Source organism: Mus pahari, chromosome 18, assembly GCF_900095145.1.
Source record: "Mus pahari chromosome 18, PAHARI_EIJ_v1.1, whole genome shotgun sequence".
In the NCBI taxonomy this organism is placed as follows: Eukaryota; Metazoa; Chordata; class Mammalia; order Rodentia; family Muridae; genus Mus; species Mus pahari.
Window position 1 is genome coordinate 54,906,088 of NC_034607.1, and position 12,365 is coordinate 54,918,452.

General features: G+C 37.7%; 1 long non-coding RNA gene across 1 annotated transcript; it reads left to right on the forward strand.

The window, feature by feature from the left end:
• Positions 1-6,211: 6,211 nt before the first annotated feature.
• Positions 6,212-11,968, forward strand: LOC110335370. Its single transcript, XR_002381158.1, has 4 exons — positions 6,212-6,420; positions 7,575-7,678; positions 9,167-9,219; positions 11,521-11,968. It is a non-coding gene; the product is annotated as an uncharacterized LOC110335370 (long non-coding RNA).
• The last annotated feature ends 397 nt before the right edge of the window (positions 11,969-12,365 follow it).

Sequence of the window (12,365 nt, forward strand, 5' to 3'; positions counted from 1 at the left end):
AAAAAAAAAAAGAGTACACAACAACAACAACAACAAAAGAAGTATAAGTAGAGCCTGGACACATGCTTAGTTATTCTGTACATTTTTATCAGTTGCTGGTCTTATTAAAAGATCTCTCTTACAAAAAGGAGTTTCTTAATGAGGAATGAGAGGCACACTGGTTTATGAGTATAAGGACAAGTATTTAGAAAAAAGTAAAAGTATATTGTTTTAGAAAATGTAAGTAGCATGTTATTGTCTAGTGTCTGATTGCTCCAGCCATGGGTATTTCAGTAGGTTTACATGACCAGACATGAATTTCTTCCCAATTGACAAAACCTTAAGCCAATGAAAGAGCTGTTGGTTATCTCCATTGGGGACAGCATGTTGATATGGTCATTATTGTGGTTCACAGAAAATATAGTTGAGAAAGCCTTGGTTGCTTCTCTTCTTTGGAAGCTTTTATAGAAACTTTAGATGTTCTGAGAGCTAGTTCTCCCACAGAGGTTGGAAGGCTTTTGGATCAGTCTCAGCTTCACTTCTGCAGCTTCTGTGTCCAAAGAGTGTGGGCTCAGAACCCAACGTTAAAGGAAATTGCCTATATAGTTTTGAGTATTAGGGTTAAGGTTAGGGTAGGGTTAGTATTTATGGTTATGGCTAGGATTCATGGTTAGGGGATAGGGGTTATGGTTAGACTCCATCTATGGTGGCATTAATGTGGACCAGAGACCTTTTTCAGATTCAGGTCAGGAACAGCCTTCAAATGTGACTTACTGCTCTTACTCATACAAGAAACTTGCTAGGGTCTTCACAGCTTTCATAACAGTGCCGTAAACAAAGATCAGCATGCAAAACATAAATATGAAAGTGCACACATTTTACAATTAAACAACAATAATATACCATTTAAAAACATTTTCTATTATGTTATTTCTAGGGGCTCTCTTTGTGTGTGCATGTGCACAGACACATACACACACCTTTGATACCCTTTGCCACTCACTAGAGTGTTCCCTGAGATCAAGGAGTTTGCACTCAAGCTATTGAGTTTCTCAAAATTACTCAACATCTGTAACTATGCAGAATAGCATCACTTTAGTTAACACCACACTTGGCTATTTTCATCGCTACCATTAACAATCTTCATTCCAGACAGATGAGATGCTCAGCCTTCTAGTATTTTCTTGCATTTTACCCCACACTAAGAGAAGTAATTCAATAGACAGTAATGAAAATCAAGCTAGTCCAAGGAATAAGTATATAAAATAACTGAACATAAGGTTATACAGCTTATTTTTAGCAAATTTTTATATTTACAGGAATGACTAATGTCAAAAGAACAAAAGACATGAAAAAGTGAATTGCTGCAAAGTGGCAGAATGCTGAATCTCTCTAACAGCACAATATTAGCAATAATGTCAAATGTTACCAGAGAGAGTAACATGTTTACCAAGTTCAATTTACATTCAACATAAATGCAACCTATATGTCCTTTTATGTGCATACCTACAGACTTTATACTATTTATACAACGGTCAAAACATGATTGTGAAAGAGCAGCTTTGCTTAGAAACATCCAAGCATGAGGGCACCTCATAAGTCCATGTACTGGTGGGTAGTTGAGACAGTGGTGATAACATTCCCACAATGAGATGCTACTTAAAAAGAAAACAACAAAAGCAGGAATATAAAGCAATATGCTACTGGCGTGTGCAGGACCGTGGATGAGTCTCAGGAAAAGAGGCTGTTAAGTGAAGAAGCCTGACAAGAAGGACATGGGATGATGTCCTATTTCATTTGTGTGCCGAAGGGTGCAAAAGTGTAGGCACAGGACAGAGGACAAGCCAGTAGTTGCTGGCTGCTAGGGTCAGGGAAGGGACTGCATTCTGAAGGATGTGAGGGAAGATTTTGAGGTGATGGACCTGTACTACAGAAGGGTTGTGGTGATGCTTACATGGCTTTCGTGACATGGCAGTCACATGACTGTACATAAGGTAACAAGTGCTGTGCCTCCACTTCAGTCATTTTCAGGTGACCAAAATGCTAGAACGAAAAAAACTTGACTAGAGTACATGATCCTCAATCTGAATAGGTGTTTACTGAGAGTCTAGATTTATCTGCGGTCATTTGAAGATTTTGACTCATTTAATCTTCACAAATCCCTATGGGTTATTATCTTTATTCTATAGACAAGGAATTTGAGTCTAAAATGTAAAGTAACCAATGCCAAGTCTCAAGCGAGTGATGTTCAGAGCCAGGGAAGCAGGCTGCGAGCCCATGCTTTTAATCACTGTCATACCTTGCCATTTTCAAATACTCCGATTCCACCAGGTAGGTGCAAAGGTGCAGGTACTGATACCAAAATTACAAATTTGCAGAGCAGATTGGTTCACAGCTCCCAGCTCAATTTATTTAAACTGAATTTCCATTAACCCACTGAGTAGATGGGTGAGCTGAATTGGCAGCCTTGTTAAATAGTCTCTCTTACTTGACAATCTGCAAGATTTAGAATCCTATTTGAATCTCAGCTTCATTTTACTTATTTCTTCTCTTTTAAAATACCAGCTCATTGGGCTTTTTCATATATCCAGCTATAAAATTGGTTCACTATTTCAAGTATCAAACTCAGAGGAAGTAGAGTACATGAATGCTATGTTAACTACAAAGCAGAAAAAATGATAAGGATTGATTTTATTTATATGTGGAGAAGATAAGAAGTCTTGGGCTAGGAAGGGAGCTCAGGAAGAGTGCTTGCCATATAAGCAAGAGGACCCGAGTTCAAATTTCCCCAAACCCCATGAAAGCTTACTACGATCACATACCTGTAATCATGAACTGATGTCAGGATGCTGGAAGGTTGCTAGCAACCACACTAGTGATCTTGGTGAGCTTCATGTTAAGTTATCTTTTAAGGGGTAGGCAGTGTAGGATACTTCACTATTAATTAGAAAATTCTTTCCATTTTTAACCTTTAATTTTAAGAAATTCACTTTTTATTTTTTTATTTATTATTATTTTCTTTATTTACATTTCAAATGCTATCCCAAATGTTCCCTATACCCCCCTTCCCCTGCTCCCCTACCCACCCATTCCCACTACTTGGCCCTGGCCTTCCCCTGTGCTGGGTCACATAAAGTTTACAAGACCAAGGGGCCTCTCTTCCCAATGATGGCCAACTAGGCCATCTTCTGCTACATATGCAGCTAGAGACTCGAGCTCAGGGGGTACTGGTTAGTTCATATTGTTGTTGTACCTACAGGGTTATAGCCCCCTACAGCTCCTTGGGTACTTTCTCTAGCTCTTCCACTGGGGGCCTTGTGTTCCATCCAATAGCTGACTGTGACCATCCACTTCTGTGTTTGCCAGGCACTGGCATAGCCTCACAAGAGGTCGCTATATCAGGGTCCCTTCAGCAGAATCTTGCAGGCATGTGCGTTAGTATCTGGGTTTGGTGGCTGATCAGACTTTCAAAGAAATTCACTTTTTAAAATGCAGTTGGAATTTAGAATCTTAACTCTTAAACATTTTCCACAATTCACTTTGGATTTTCCAACAAACTGGCATTATGGGAGACAGAGCAAGTAGAAAACCCAAAAAGGATGTTAGAAAAATAGGATCAATGTGTTTTGTAATGATAAATCATTACTAAATCCTAGGGCTGAACTTTTGAATGCTAGATCTCTGTGCCCTTTTATTAATGTTATCAACAATTATATTAATCTTTATAATCATTTTATAGTGAATTTGAAACAAGATTCTCATTATATTTTTGTACAACTATCATCTATCTATCATCTATCTACTATCTATCATCAATCATATCTATCGATCATCTATCTATCATCTATCTATCTATCTATCTATCTATTTAAAATCTATTCATCTACATATCATCTATCAACTATTTCACTCACTCTGTAGTATGTTTTGCTAAACATATGTGTTGCTAAACATAGAATGTATATGTACATGAACATGTACACTTATATGCACATGCACACACAAGCACACGCACACATGTCGTAGTGAGTAAAAAAGTCTCCACCTAGTAACAAATGAAGAGTTCAGATGATCAAGTAGTTGCTTAACCTCTGACAAAGATCATGTGTCCTGCATGGCTCAGCAGTTAAGAGCACTGGCTCCACTTCTAGAGGACCCAGATTCCATTCCCAGCAATCACAATTGTTTGAAATTCTAGACTCTTAGGCTCCAACACACTCTTTTTGCCTCTGTGAGCAGTCAGTGCACATGTGGTACACAGATACATGTGGTATACAGAGCAAAACACCTACTAAATAATAAGTAAATATCTCTTTTAAAAATATAAGATTTATATCTTCTAGGTGGTATGTAGGGGATACTTTGGTATTACACTGGAAGAAGCTTAACATTTCTTTTGACTCTCAAAGATGGTTTTCCAGAGAATTGATATAACAAAACAAAACAAAACAAAACAAAACAAAACAAAACAAAACATAACAGAAGCCAGTAGAAGAATTACCAAGACAACAGTCAGGTGGGAAGTGGGGAATTGATTCTCTAGGCCAAAGGTCTCATGTTCTGTTTCTCTACTGAAACTCAGCAATGTAGGCCTCCAGAGTTGTTCTCAATGGTATTATCAAAAAATATAAAGGCAAAGAATTTGGTTAAAAAGAAGAGAAAGATAAGATCAGCTATCTTATAACTCAAATTAAAATTTATTTTTTACTGTTCCTTACTTCCTGATAGTGAACTGAAAAGCCAGTTCAGATTTTGCACTTTTGTGGTCCAGAAATCTTTCTGATCTTATCATGTGAACCTTCTCACTTACACATTTTGCTTCAGCCACTCTGTCACCTATGAATTCTTTCTGTATCAGTGATGTCCCCAGGTCCCTTCTACTCACTTTCTTTTGACCTTTGCTGAAATGCCAGCTTCTCAGGAAGACCTCCTTTGTTCACTTCATTTGATAGGTCAAACTAACTTTCTAACATTTTCTCCTGGCTCCTCTTCATAGTCCTATTTGCTACTGATTGATATACTATATAACTTAATCTTTCCCAGTAAATCCATTGAGCTCCCAGAGTTTTGGGCATTGTTATATCCCCAGACCCTAGTGAGGCATTGTTATATCCCCAGACCCTAGTGTATATACAAGCCTGTTAAAGGCAACAAATTTAAAACAATGTTAGAATGAATACTAAAGTTCAATATACAGAAAAACTGGGTAGCTGACCTATATCCAAAGATACATGTGACAAGTACTTTAGGCCTCCAGAGAAGAGGGAGAGTGAGGTCTGAGCTAGTGATTCTAGAGGCTTACAGAAAATTCAACCAGCAGGGCTCATTGATGCGCTAGATATGCTAGTGTTAGAAGTAGTGGTATCGTGTAAATGAAAGTAAAGAAATAGTTAATATTTGTACTAGGATTCTTTAGAGAGAGACAGATGATAAATGAATAGATGGATGAATGGATAGATAGATGAAACATAGATTACAGATAGATGATAGATGGACAGACAGACAGGTAGATGATGTTTGCAATTGTCTTAAATAATAGAGGCAATGGATATCTGCACATTGGGAAGACAGAGACTCTTGGAGTTACTCAGTTTAAGCAGTCCAATCTAGAACTGAATATATAGATGCCCCCAGGAGAGTCAATGTTGTTGAGTGTGTGCTAAAAGTCTGAAGAAGCTACAGTCACCAGACAATGGGAGCAGACATACATACTCATTCATAAAGAAAGGGGCTTTGCATATGTATGCAACCTGCCTTGCAAATCTATGTTTATCTAATCCAGACTTCCAACCCATAAGAGGGTTCCACCTCCTAGTTACCATCTGGCACACTAATGCTTTCTGTTAGTACCTTTGTAGACACATAGGCGTGCTCTACCAGTCTTATGTTTCTCTTAACCTAGTCAAGTTGATAACCAAGACCAGTTGTCACACTAAAACTGATCAAATGTGACAGACTGAATTATTTCTAGAAAATTCTTTTCCTCCATTCCAACTGCCATTGAAATTTGCCAGGTGGTTCACTTTTGCCAGTGAAGTAATTTTGGAACAACATAAATAAATGCTTTAGTGTTTTTGTGTCTTTGTCCAAAACTATTATCTAATGTGGTAGTGAAAAAAATCAGAATAGTCACTTCCTTTTCATCCCAGAATATATATCATAAAGCTGACCTGGAACCATCCCATAATTCCAGTCATAATTGATATGAAACATAAAACAGAGGTGTTCAGCCACACTTTACACAAAACAAGCCTGTTGGAAGTAGCCCTTTAGATATATAGTGTGAGAATACATGCCAGTAGAAGTCAATGGGTTTGCAGGTGACATTGTATATCATCATCATTGTGGCAGTAGATAATATGAACATGTTGGTAAATAATTAGTGCCTTCTCTGGGCATGAGGAAACTAGAAAGAGCAGATGAAGAATTAAAACTTATCAGGTATATTTTAACAGAATTGATTTTAATGGCTGTTTGGGCCATTTAAATGCTTCATTTAGTAGGTACATACCTAATGTGGTTGGTAGTCTAAGATTTAAAGTTAACCAAGGGCTGTGTTTTGGCAGCCAGTCCTGCATAGCCAATTATGAAAACAGTTAAAAAAATCTGTGGCCTGAGAAAGAACCATAGAACAGAAGTCTAAGAGACATTTAATTTATAAATGGTATATAATGTGCATTTGAACTAAAGAAACCCCAAAAAGCCAAAATTAGAGACTAAACTAAGAGCAGCATATTTCAGTTTTGGCTTAGCAGGTATGTATTGGACATGGGAAGTTCATTCCAATGTTGCAACTTCTCTGACTTCACTCCCTTAATCAGACATGTCCTTCATAGCTCTCAACAGAAAAACACTAGCCCCAAAGGATTAAGCAGATCATTTTGTGTAGCCCCTTCCCAGGCTTCAGACAAGGGCCATTTCTGAAGTTTTCCATATGGAAACACATAACAAGTTGCAAGTTTCTTCACTTATGGAGAAGGACATGGAAGGGCAGAAGTGCTCTTTTCTGCTCAATGATCCATGCAACTTGAATAATATCCGTTGTAGGCAAATTCACAGCAGAAATAAGTTGATGCTCAGCCCAGCAGCTCCCCTAAATGAATTTAGTTCAAGTTGAATTAAGGTGATCTGTGAAAATGTGTTGCAAAACGATTCTCTTCAGTATTGGGGACACCAAATCATTCTGAGAAATGGTTTAGTGCTTTTGGTAAATGTTTCTACTAAACTTTCAAAATCCTATAGAAGTTGGTCTAGGGACCTCTAATGAGCTATTGAAATAATTGAACACTAAATGCTATTTAATATTTGCTGTCACTTTTCTGAAAGAAAAAAAGGAAGAGTTCTTTATTTTAGTTTTGCTGACTGCTAATTGTTGTATTGTAAATGGGTAAAAGGATCATATTTGCCAGCCAAAGGGAGGAAAAAAATCAATTTGCTAGAGCTGGAAATTAATGTGTTTATTCTTGGCTTTTAAAAGGGTCATTTTCTTGTGCAGATTTCTACCAGCAGAATTTTCTTCTTTCATGGAAAGTATCTGGGTTTCTGACTCTTCTGGTTGCTTACTGATCAACCTATGTCAAATTCTTTTGAATTAGAATTGCCAATCTCCCACAGTGTGATCTGCTCCAGAGAGCAGGGAAGTACAAAGGAGGCTAAAGAAGTTTGTGACAGGAAGGAACACATATGGAGGAGAGGTAAAGTATAATTTCATTGGCTTTTGGAGAAAATGGGGTTGCTCTCTCTGAGCAGTAAACTGGGAACTCATTGTTTCAAATATGTGAGGACCACAATGAGACTTATTTTAAAGAAGAGATCACTTGGATAAACCAGAAGGCAGGAAGCTGTTTCACTGTAGCTGCCCAGTAAGAGATGTAAAGAGATTACACTAGACTGAACGTAGTGACTATGGACTGGATGTGCTTGAGAGATGGGAAGTAGCCTGACAGGATATATAAAGTGAAAAAGAATAAAGTAAAAGGCTTCTGTGAGAATCAATAGCAGGTTGACGAAACACCAGAAGAGGAACAGATTTTGCTATTATTTATTCAGTAAAGTTGTATATATGGTGGGCTGACTTTATGCAAGATGATCACACATTGTAAGGATGAAGAATTACTGAAACATCAAACAATAAATGTCTACTAGACAATCAGATATATTGGTCTAGGTTCCTGAGGTAGGCTTGTGTGGAAATGTAAGGAGTGTTGTGTAATCTGCATTGGTTCTAATGAAAGCTGAAGTCATGGATAAAGTCTCATAAGAGGACAGTGCTGAGTAAAGAGGGGCATCTGCAGATGGAGGAACTTCACATCTTAATGACTAGTGTAAAGCAGAGGCATAGGCTGCTTAACCTAGTTAACTCCACCAACTGGTGAAACTAGTAATACCTGCAAGATCAAAGAGTAGTCATGCTGGCCAGAGCCCACAGATGAGCCAAGGTCAACACCTACCAAACCAGAAGTCAGAAAGAGACAACAGGGGCCTTCAAAGTGTAAACAGACCCTTAAGTGGATGAGCTGAACACAAATCATGCCTATGATTGTCTCCATGGTTAGTCCAGGGGGATGTGCATAGAGCCTGGTGTAAAGTGGATGAGATTTTTGAGATGAAATGGGTGAGATGGTGAGATGATGGTGAAGAAGAGGAGAATTAGGACAATGAGAAAGATACTTTGGAGAAAGGGACAAAGACCTATGAGATGAGGGGACAGCTACCCACATGAGTAATATAAGAGGTAACTTAGCATCTGTGGCCTGTAGAAATTCTGTTAGGCAATGGTGAGAAGAAAGTACATTGCCACAGGACATAGATGCCGAGTCCATGGAGTTATTGTGAAGTTCGATTGTGAAGGGATTAGAGAAGTGGAGTGTCAGATGAATTGAGAGGGATAGGCCTGCTCTTAGGGCTTTGAAAAATGAAGTTCCTGGAAAGCAGAAAGGATAAGTCTGTGGACGTTTTTTATAGTGAGAAAGTAGAAATATTTAATGGACACAGAAAGAAAGTGGAGCCTTGGAAAGGCAGCAAAGCTCCAGAAGATGGAGCTGAGGTCAGATTAGGTTCTAAATGGGAGAGGACCCCTGAAGAGGAAAAACCCCGCAGAGTTACGTTGTAGGGAATTTTTATAGATATCATGGCAGAAACTGGACAAAGACTGAAGTAATCTCTATTATGCTTAGTTAAGTAACAGAATTAATGATCTTGTGTGCTGAGAGATACCTGGGAAATAATCATACACACAAGGTTAAGCAACCTAGGCTTCCTTTGCTCTCACATTTACAGGACTAACTTGTAGCTTTATTGCTGCAGAAGGCTAATTCTATTACAGCTTAGTAGCTTTAGCTGCAGTTTTTCTTGGTTACCTCCCATCTCACCCTCTGAGTGGTCTTCTTTCAGAAATAGGTGTAGGTTTCCCATTAGAGGCTATAAATGGGTAACAGAGCCTTGGGTCCATTCCCTTGTCTTGGCAAGTGAAGTGTCCATTGTCTACATTAGAAAAGCTGTACTACCAGAGATAGTCATACTATGGGTAACACAGGAAGCTGCCAGAGGTATTAATAGGTCTGAATAATGCATAGGAAGCTGATGGCCACAAATCGTCCTTTTCATGCCACTTCTTACTGCCTGTCACCTCCAAAATGAGTATGTAATAACAAGTGTTAGTACATAGACAAGTAGATGTTTTGTTATTGTTACTCCTATATGTGTATGCATTTTACCTCCTTGAGATATACATAACTTTGTTGGGAGGAAATTAGAGATATTAATTTTCTCATCAGAATGTTGAGGCAATGGAAGATGTTTCTCAGTGAGCAATTTTGATTAGAGACATTTTAATAATGTAGTGTAAGTAAAGCTAGCCTTTTAAAATGAGTGACCAACTGTATCAGGAATGGAAACATGGATTCTGAGATCTCAGTTTGACAGTTAGTTTAACTTATCATGAAGTGTCACTTCATTTCCATTTGAAATGCCTGGGAGTACATTATTCATAGACACCTATGCTGCTAACAATGTTTTTAGAATCTGGCTCTGATATACTCTTCTATATATAACAAACATAAAGCCTGGAAATTGGCATAAAAAAGCATGCACTCACCCCTACAATAACTCTAAAGTCCATAGTTATTACAGCTAGTGACAAAAACCTCTCTGCCTAGTTCATAATCTGAGTAAGAATGCAAAGATGACTTGGGGTGTCAAAGCCACACTCATATTGGAAAAGTGAAAAGAATGGTAACTTTCCAATATCACTGAATAGAGCCATCTGTGCTATCTTAGTGTGGGTCCCTTGATACATTCCAATGCAAAATAGCCACTTCCTTATTTATTTTGCAACACAGCTGTTGTCTTAATTGAGCCTAACAGATAATGGAAGGATTGTTGCTTTCTCAATTCTCACACTCCTCCAATGAAGCAGTTTGTTGGATATGATGAAGACCTAAAGGAGTCAATTCTCCTAGAGAGTCTGCATGTCATTTCTTCAATGGTGAATACTGTTCTTAAGATTAGTGGATGTGAAATATGCACATATTTGTATATGCATATTGTATGCAATTGTGCATGTTTGTGTGTATGGAAAAGTATGTATGCATCAGCTTTAATGCAGTTTGAACTTTTAAGGCTTGCTATTCCTTTTCGATAAACATCCATGCCCACAATGCCACACTCCCAAACTTTAAGCTTTTTGCCTTGGTAATTCAATTTTTCAAATTGAGAAATTAAAACAACAGTGCACAGATTGCTCTACTCTTTCCTCAACATCTACCCCTCCCCCCCTGAAACTATGTGCTCTTCTTTGAGCCTTTAGGCAAAAGTTAAACTGCTTCAAATTCTATTCTTTTCTTGATTACTAGAAGCTAGAAAGTAACTTAAATGCCATCATAGGTATTTTAGTCTCAAGAAATCAAGGCTTTGCAGACCATAAAGTGTACATAATTATATGCAGTCTCATCAAAGGAAAAAACTACAACTGTTTAGAATCAAAACACACACACATTTTTAAATACCATGAAAATGCAAAAAATATGATTAACTTCCTAAAGCACTTGTATAAAATTAATCTGCCCCTCTATGTTTTAGTCCCATGCAATTTTATTGCCTCTTCATTTGGCAAGGAGTTTGTAAAATTATTTTTCTATTGGTAAAATAGAAAGTCAAGTGTTTCCTCTGAGTTGGTTTTTTATTACAATTACAGTTAGTTCTAATATATAAAATATGTGACTTTACAAAGAACTGCAATCACTGCTTCTAATATTATACTACAAACACATACACACACATACTCACGTGTACATGTATATAAACACATACTCATACACATGTTCACACACCCACATACATATGTGTGAATACATACATATATACATGTACACATACACACATATGTGTGCACACATATATGTACATGTGCACATACACATAGATACATGTGCACACACAAATAAATAAAATATTCTGAACTTTTTATTGGGGAATTTTTTAGTTCATTAAATTTTTGCTTTATATTATTATTACTTACTACTTTGCATATGTATGTTTCAGAGGCGGGTCCATACTTGCCAGAGTTTACTTGTGGAGGTCAGTGGACAATTTTTTGGAGTTGCTTCTTACCTTGCACCTTTTTGAAGAAAGGCTTCTTAATTCTGCTACCCTATGAACTTCCATCTGATTCTCCAATCTCTACCTCATATCACTAGGTAGGAGTTCTGGGATGATAAATTTTCCCAACCATGTCTGTGTTCCAGAGACTGAAGTGTGGTCAGGTTTGTGTAGCCTTTTACACACAGAGCCATTTCCTCAGTCGCCCAAAGACTCACGAAGAATCATGAAGATACCTGAAGGACAACGACTGGTATAGCAATTTCAGAATCATTACAAATTGTGGTTCATACCTTAGAATTAGTATAGAGGCTGGGATTCTGTTATTGTAAGATCCCAACCTTTGTTGCATATGGCAATGAACTGAAATAATAACATACGAATTGCCAGTATTACTTCTTTGTGGACTATGACAAGTTAAAGTCGCAACCCCTAAAAATTAAGGAAACTGAGGCAACCCACATCCAGTACAGTGGATCCAATGGATTCAAAGGATGTTGAGCTAACTTTAACAGCAGTAAACAAGTAGGGGAAGCATGTCCAAAACATGGTCTGAATGGGAAAACTATAGCAAATTCCTGAACGTCCATCCAACCATATCAATAGTGCCTTAACAGTACCAAACAAGCTTCTCTGATTTACCTTAAAACCTGTGGCACAGGATAGAATGCCATGTTTTAAGCCATTTAAAAGAACAAAATTAAAAATAAAGATAGATTCTTGGAAATAGTTTTGAAGCTGGTATGGCACATTAATAGTACAAGACAGAAAATGCATATGGCATACAG